The following is an 8,610-nucleotide window of genomic DNA, read 5'->3' as shown; positions in this document are numbered from 1 at the left end:
CAGGTCTGAACAAAAGACTTCGGGGAAGAAAGCTTCGACTGTTTGCGTGATCTCGAATACTCCCACTGGCTCAATAAAGCAGAGAGCTGAGATTAAAATAAATTCAATTCCGCATAGTCATGGTATGTCCTTGGATCTCTAGCTGGTACATTTATTTAATCATTTATTCATCCTTCATATCATACCCTACTGATGCCCTAAGACAATAAATATCGATAAAAAAAAACGGTGAAGGCAATTTTTCATTTTGCACTTCTAATTTACTAAGTATTTCTTTCAAACAAATGGGATTTGCAAAGTTGGGGAGGCCCTTCTGAAACCCTCATTTCATTTATTCCCGATAAAGAAAACCTCACGTGCATAGTTTTTCCCACCTCTTTAGAAAGCCCGCGAAAAAAAAATATCACGTGACTGACGCATTCATGCGCTACGATATTGTGGTGCTCTCAACCTTGCATGGTTTGAGTCACAGAAATTAGCGGCGGCCGTGACTCAAAAGCCCAATCTCAGTACAGGCTGATAATTTTTGTATTTCGCGGGCTTTCTTTGGAGCTTGGAAAAACGATGAGGCTTTCTTTATCGGAAATAAATGAAATGGAGGTTTTAGAAGGCGCTCTCAAATTATGCAAACTCAGTTATTGTCTAAAGGCAATAGTTGGTAATTAAAAATAATTACTAATTATTTAACTTCAAAATAAAAAATTGCCTGGGGTGAGCCAGTTTGTATACAATTGTGGTCTATCCTACCTCAAACTAACTGTGAGAAAAGCTTTAATCTTTTTTTTTTTGAAAAGAAAAAGATAAGTCACATTTATTAAACTTGGCTAATTTTACTGATTTTAAGTACAACAGATGCCTTTTGTACCCTTCAACTGATACCAGTTTGTGGCTGACCGTGAGAATGTGTTTACAACCTGTCAGCCTAAATTCAAGCAGACAGCTTGTACTCAGTATGCTACTGGCCAATCAAACCTGCTAACTTGGGTGCTCTGACCACTGTCAGATTGGTGCAGCTGAAATCACAGCTTAACTACCCGCATGCACTTTTTCACAAAATGCATTAACCAGCGCAATGTCAAGCTTCAAAGCACCTGAAGATGAGCAGATGGATGCTCTCAGGACTGTTTGTGTAGTCAATAATTTCACAAAACAACTCATTGTTCTTTATTCTTTATTCAATGATTACCTCGCTTAGCCCGAGGGCGCTACAGCAGAAGGGTTACTGAGTGGAAAAAAACACATCTTCATTTATGGAGCACACTTGATGACCTGAAAGCCGATTCCATTCACAAATGGATCGAACAAAAAAGGAACTGCCATACATGTTAGTTCTGGCATGGTATTCCAAAACTTTAAAACAATGATCTGTGCGAGCAGAGACATATGTGGCCTTGTGGGCGATTTCTCTGCCCGAGGGATGCGCACGACAAACACACAGTGGGCCGTATGACAAACATCTTTAATCTCACAGGGATCGCCGAAGTCGGTGCTAGGTCGTCGTCCGGGTGGCTGCGGGTCGTTTCCGTGGAGAGCGCCAGGAGCGAAGCAGGAACGAAGAGGCAGGGACCAAGAGGAAGGCGACGGCGGCGCGAGGCTTCCTTTATAGCCCCCTCGCGCGGGACCGGTTATCCCCGAACGAGCGGGGAGAGGGAAACATGCACCGTGCAGGGGGCATTGGGATGGTGGCGCGGCCTTCGAATGCGCGGCGCGCACGGGCCTTACGAATGAGTGGTGCAGGGCCCCACATCTCCCCCCCCCCTCAGCGTCCGACCCGGGCTACGCCAACAGCCGGGCCATGTCCATGTCCGAGCCCGGGTCGGCGTAAAATAGGGAGGCTTGTCGCCTGGCTCTGGCGGGATGCCCTCTCAGCTGGTTCGTGTGACGGGAGAAGCAGCAGGCATGGCGGGACTGTTCCGACTGGTCCCTCTCCGGCAGCGGCCACATCCTCGGGGTCACAGCGCAGCTGGGCTCGGCCACGGATACGCCTGGCAGCGGCCCTGAGCTGCTGCTCTACATCGTTGACCCCTTTCCACGTGGCGCCGTGCTGGATGCAGCGAGGCCTTTCTGCAGCAGGCGTTTCCGCCCCGGGCACACCTGGCTTCCTGAGGCCCGTACTCCAGGCCTGGGCAGCGGGCTCCAAAGCCAGCCTCTTTGAAGACGGCCAGCATGGCCACACTGGTCACGATGATGGGCTACAAATCACTACAAACTAGGGGGGTACCCCCTGTTTAAGTGGCCTCTCCTTGAACCATGCGCTGGGTGCAGTTTCCCGCCCTAGCGATGGTGTTCATCTGGCTGCTGCAAAATCGTATCAGAATGCATTCTGAAAGAAGCAAAGACGTTAGACAAAGTAGTGCACTACCTTGGCCTTAGGTTATAGCGTCGGTTGCGAACCGGGTTGCTACCTGTACGCCTTACTTTGGGGGAGATCGCTGCATCGCTTTGAGCTTCCCCCGCTTCGCAGTTATCGTCCTTGCGAAGGTGGTAAGCTTTCAAGTCTGCGACGTGCACCGGACCAGCGGTTTCACCGCTCGCCAACAACCGCAGCTGGTAGGTGAGTGGCGTAGTCCGTGCCGTGACTTCGAACGGTCCAACCCACTTGTGCGCTAGTGACGCGGCGAAACCACGCGCTGCGTTACTAAGCGGGTGCGTTCTTTTCAGTACCAAGTCGCCCGTGTTGAAAACGACGTGACGACGACCTTTGTTGTACTGATCCGCTTGCTCCATGCGCGCGACATCGAGGTTTTCACGAGCCGCGCGCTGCGCTGCCCTAGCAAAAAAGACCAATAGGGTGCGTTATTGGTTTTATAAGAATCGGTATTGGTTCTGTAGGTATTCTATGTGTTTTATCTGCATTTCTATGAGACTTATTCAGAAACTCATAAATCTTATAGACTGGTACATATTTGTCCTATAGGCAATAGCATTGGTTTCATAGGTTTATCGGTGGGTTGTATAAGAAAAGTATCAGACCAGTGCAGAAGCCCATACATCTTATAGGCTGATACATGCTTGTCTTGTAGACTACTACATATTGGTTCATGTGTCTGATACATCAGCATGCCTGTTTATGGGTCTTGCATGCAGGATCAGTACGTTGGAGATTTTAGGTCTTTGTCATTGTTTCCTTTTCCATCTCGGACACATCCCCAAAACTCACGCATTCATCCCGTTTATTGAGTGTTGCCGTAACGTACAATATTGGCCGCAATAACAATTGAGAACGCTGCGCGCGGTCTCAACAAACTACGCACGGTTGGAGCCGTAGGACGCGCGACGCTGTTGCTACTGGATCACTGAATGGAGATGAGAAAGCACGCGGATATAGCACGGTTCTGTCGGGGCCCAGCTCAGTCACAATCACCTACATGTGCAGAGCAGGACGGTGAAATGGATTGAGAGGCGCGCGTCCAAGCAACTGCAACGCTGCAACCGCCGCCGAAGCGAGAGTAGTCGACATCGAGCACGCGACGAGTACGGCTCGAGCTGCCGACGCGGTAGCGCGATGCCGGCGGCGCTTCGCAGCGGAGAGGTAGATTTCCTTTCTCTCACTCCCACTCCCGCGCAAGCGTTCCCGTGCTGGCCTCTCTCATTCTCCTTTCCACCTCTCCTCTGGGCGCGCATGCGCAGCTCCGTAGAGGCATTGGCGCTGGCGCGATCGCTGATCGGGCGGCAGTTCGGTCGGTGCCCTGTGTTTATAAGTTTTCGCCGATTTTCGGGGTGCTTCTCGAGGATATCAACGTTCCAGCGCACGTTCAGCTTTTGATCAGGTGCGTGTGCATCACTTGCAACTTCGGGCTGACGTTTATACTTTGTCAGTGTATGATGTGGCTTTGCGTTGCAGAATGCCGTTGCCTGCACGCCAACAAAGGAATTTGAATCGCGCGGTGTCGTCGAGTTTTAAAGTTGTCGGCACGATTTCTTGAAAGTATTGATGAAACTTTTTAGCGTTAATCTGTTTTCGAATATCGTGCGCACTGTGTTTAAGTGGCAGAACCTGTGGTGAGGCGCAAGGCGGAATGTTGGTTCAGCAGCTACCTCGGCGTTCAGTAATGGCGGCGCCTCTCCTAACTGCCTCCGCATGAATACGCGCGCAATCGCGGTTGCCGGTATATGTGTGGACCGATTTTTTGAAGTCATGGTGGTGTCGCGTTCTTGAAATCGCTTATTTTTCAAGCTGTAACGCAATTTTTTATTTCTTTCAGGTGCCTTAGCATTCGAGAGACTACATCATCGGGCCGAAATCCGCAATCTTGGAATCGAGGGCTACCTGGATGCAGTCAATGTTTGGATTATGTGCCAGTATGCGTTGCCGCTGTCATTGTGGAATAAAATGTGTATACATGCACCTGCTGCGTAACTCATCCCTAGAAAATGGAACATAGCTGCCCTCTCCTTTCAGGTGTTCGGAGAGGTAAAACACCCGCAGCTACTCGATGAGACCAATATTCCATAGGGCCTACAAAACCAATAGGAAGCCTACTGGTTTTGTAGGTCTATCAGATTATTGACAGCTATGGGTGTACTAGCATTACAGACCTATCAGTTTATCAGATGCCATAGGACCGATAAAACCATAGCCTATACGACCAGTAAACAATTGACCTATAAAACCAATACTCCAGTAGACCTGTAATACCAATCGGCTAGAATACCCATAAGACCAATACTCTGGCAGACCTATAAAACCAATATCAATAATCTGATAGGCTATTAGTTTTCTATCGGATTTTTTTGCTAGGGTGCCTCAAGGCGCTCGCGGAGCTTTGCCGCGTACTGCGTAAGCGGAGGGGGCGCGGGCCCCGCCGCGTCAAGTAGGGCGTTCTCTAGCGGAAGAGCGATCTCTTTCCCAAAATTCAAGTAAGCAGGTGTCATACCCACCGACTTGTTCACGGTTGTTCTAGTGGCGAAAGCCAGTTCGGACAGTCGTGCGTCCCAATCTCTGTGCTGCTCGGTCGTCGCAACATTCCGATTCACTCTCTCGGTTATGTTGCTCTGAGCGTGGTAGGGACTCGTTTTCCTGTGGCGGATTTGAAGCGCCCGACAGGAATCAACAAAGACTTTGCTTGTGAAATACGAAGCATTGTCTGAGGTCGGTTGTCTGAGGTCGGAAGGGAAACCGAAACGAGTGAATGTCTCCAACAGTTTCTCCCAAATCTGTTCTGACACAAGCTTTCTAAGGGGGAAAACCTCAACCCACTTGGAATAGTGGTCCGTTATTACCAGGATATATTGGTGTCCGCGCGCGGAGCGAGGGAGGGATCCCATGATATCGCACGCGACCACTTGCCACGGATAGTTGCTAACTACCGGTTTCATCATGCCAGCGGGTTTCCCCGCCCGAGGCTTGGCTACCTGACAAACAGGACATGTACGGGTGTAGCCCAGCACATCCTTTCTCATACCTGGCCAGGTCGCGACACGGCATAACTTGTCATAAGTCTTACTGCCGCTGCCATGGCCTGCCAGCGCTGAGTCATGGAAGTACTTCCTCGGGACCACGACTCGGAAGGGGGATGCAATCGCCTCTTCCTCGTCAAGTTGGGGGATGTAGCGGAGCAGTAAGCCGTCATCGCCCAGCAGATACGCGTCGTACTTGCCCTCCGCGTTCCCGGTGCAAGCTGCACTACTAGCAAGCTCTGTCAGCACCCGCTGGCATAGACCGTCTGCTTTCTGGGCCTCAATTAGCTGTTCCCTACTGACCGCTACTCCCCATGACAGATTTCTCTCTGCCTCGCTTCTTGGCAGGCGAGTAGTCGCCGCCACCAGCTGCTGCGCCTTCTCTCTCTCGCAGCACCGCGCGGCAACTCTGTCCGCCTCCTTTCTCTCTTTAACTACGCAGGGCGCGACACTCGCGTCCGCCCTCTCCTCCTCTCCACTAGCGGCGACGCCGCTTTCAGCAAAGCTGGTCTGCGCCTTTTCTGCGCTTCTGCCAGCGTTAAACGGTGCGCGCGATAAAGCATCGGCCACCTTATTCATGCTGCCCCGGCGGTACTCAATGGCGTACGCGTACACTCTTAAAAAAATGGTTGGTGAATTCACTAAGTAACTACTAGCCTTTTACTTGCCCCATAGATCACTACCTTCTTAGTAACTCGAGGTAGTAAAAATACAGCTAGTGAAATTTACTACCCCAGGAAGTTAGTGAACAGTACTAGCGCCACTTAGTAGTAGGTTAGTGAACACCAACCATTATATTTTGCCTTTGAAGGGTAGTGGAATATGCTACCTTCTAGTAGTACGCAGTACTACCGCACCTAGAGATTCGTACTACATAGGTCGTAGTACTTATTACAACATATACCTAGTTCTTATTATGGGTTACCATTGAAAAGGTAGTATAATGTGCAACCTTTTATTTAGTATAAAATACTACATGGCCTAGAGGTTCTCACTACATAGGTCCTAGTGCTTACTGCGGCAGAAACCTAGTATCAATTGCTACCTGTATGGAGCCAATATATGCATCGATAGGTAAATTATTTCTGAAAATTTTGAATATCTTAATAAAGATTTGCTAATTAATTATATTATTCGTAATATGGTGGTCAATTGTCATCGGCTTCAAGTTCGTTGCAACATTGAGCTGATCTACAAACAAGATGCTAACTAATTATACCTTGTTCGCACCATTCTTCAAGCAATGATGACGACAAAATTTCCGGGCAACAAATACTCACTTTATTCGTATTTAGAGTCAGTGTGGCTATGCTCTTTTCAATGGAAGAAATCGCCCTGAGAGCTAATGGGCATAGTGGCGATGAGCTTCTTAGGCTGCAGAAATACTCTAGCACTGCGCAAACGTTTTCGTTGCGCGTTGAATGCCAGACATTAAATATCCAGTAGCTCTCAATGGCATGCGTGAGTCCCACGATGACGTCCAGCATTCGAACTTGATATCTTCAAACCCAGCATATATTGCGTCGGCGTCATCAGGGTTCATCCGGACGCGCTGCAATGCTGGGTAGATGTCCTAAAATGCAACATTGAAAGTAATGAAATTAGAAGGCATTAATGACTTTATAGCAAATTTATACTTACTGGCCTCACCCGGAAATGTGGCTTTCAATTCTTTCACAACCATGCGGAGGCAAAAGTTCCGCCATTCAGTAGCAAAGTGATCTGCAAGTATTACAGAATTGACATATTTTAAAACCACTTCTTCAATGACAATAAAAGGGAGCAATAAAGACTTCGAACTTATGAAATTGTTTTTTTTTTTTCAAATAATGAAGTCCGCAATTTATTGAACACGCCTAAATTCCACAGAAAATTATTACCTTTATTTCATATATTCCGGTGCTTTCAGATTTACAGGCTGTTTTGTTTTTGCTAAACACAAAGCAACATTCATAAAATTATGATACCACACACAGATAAAAATTTTGGGATGGGTATTTTCTACAATCGTTTCCAGAAAAGAAAAGATTTACAGCGCTAACAAATACACACACCTAGGACAGGCACTGAATATCTTTTTTTTTTTCGAAACACCACAATGAAACTTCTTCTTTGAAATAAAGAATTCTATATGCAGTTCAAAACATTGCTACACCTTGTCGTGAACTGGAAATGATTTAGTCAAGTAAAAACAATTGCTAGGCTAGTTGGTTCATTTCACAAAATGAAATTTTAAAAAATAAATATAGATAGCAGATATACATTTTGGGATGGATATTTTATAGAATAATTTCTAGAAAAGGAGAGATTCACAGCGCTAACAAATAGACACACACAAGAAAGGCGCTGACTGCATCTTCTGTTTCGAAAGGACACCAAAATTAAACTTCATAAAAAAAAATCTGTATGCAGTTCAAAAACTTCCCACAACTTTGTCGCAAACTGGAAATGATTTAGTCAAGTAACACCAGATGCTAAGCTAGTAAGTGCCTTTCACCAAAACGAAGCCTCTTCCAAAAAGATAGATATAAACACACAGATATAAATTTTGGGATGGATATTTTATACAATCATTTCCAGAAAAAGGAAAGTTCACAGCGCTAAAAAATACACACTCACAAATAGACACACACAGGACAGGCGCTGACTCCAAACTTCTTAAAAAAAAATAAAACATACGTTTCATTTTGCTGTCGTTTCGAAAAAAAAAGGTTGGAGTCGGCGTCTATTCTATCATTCTGTGTGTGTCTATAGGGCGTTGCACAATTAGAGGCGCGATGTAGAATGCTTCTCCCAGCTAAACCGCGGAATCCTTGCAGTTCAAATTTAGCACAGAAATCACATTTTGTCGCTAGTATTTTTTAATACTAAATTTGTTTGGGGTACTTGCCTGATTCGATCAAAAGAAGTCAGATGTTCCCATCGCCTGCGGCGGCGGCGACGCCAGACGAGCCGCTGCCCCAGCGATGGTACTGGTGGCGCCACCGCATGCTGCTTACATGGGGCGAACGTTTCTGGCAGAAGGTTTGAGTTGTTGTAAGCAGCATGAGGTGGCGCCACCAGTCCCATCACTGGGGCAGCGGCTCGTCTGGCGTCGCCGCCGCCGCAGGCGATGGGAACATCTGACTTCTTTTGATCGAATCAGGCAAGTACCCCAAACAAATTTAGTATTAAAAAATACTAGCGACAAAATGCCATTTATGTGCAAAA

The 8,610-nt window shown here is 47.2% G+C and overlaps 1 long non-coding RNA gene across 1 annotated transcript; it reads left to right on the top strand.

Moving 5' to 3' along the window:
- The first annotated feature begins 3,635 nt into the window (after window positions 1-3,635).
- Window positions 3,636-4,348, top strand: LOC146191991 (uncharacterized). The gene is made up of 2 exons (XR_014706380.1): window positions 3,636-3,770; window positions 4,206-4,348. It is a non-coding gene; the product is annotated as an uncharacterized LOC146191991 (long non-coding RNA).
- The last annotated feature ends 4,262 nt before the right edge of the window (window positions 4,349-8,610 follow it).

The sequence above is a fragment of the Amblyomma maculatum genome, chromosome 4 (genome assembly GCF_055883805.1).
Source record: "Amblyomma maculatum isolate TAMU_Amacu chromosome 4, ASM5588380v1, whole genome shotgun sequence".
In the NCBI taxonomy this organism is placed as follows: domain Eukaryota; kingdom Metazoa; phylum Arthropoda; class Arachnida; order Ixodida; family Ixodidae; genus Amblyomma; species Amblyomma maculatum.
Note: the sequence above shows the minus strand (reverse complement) of the source record. Positions and strands in the feature narration are given on the sequence as shown.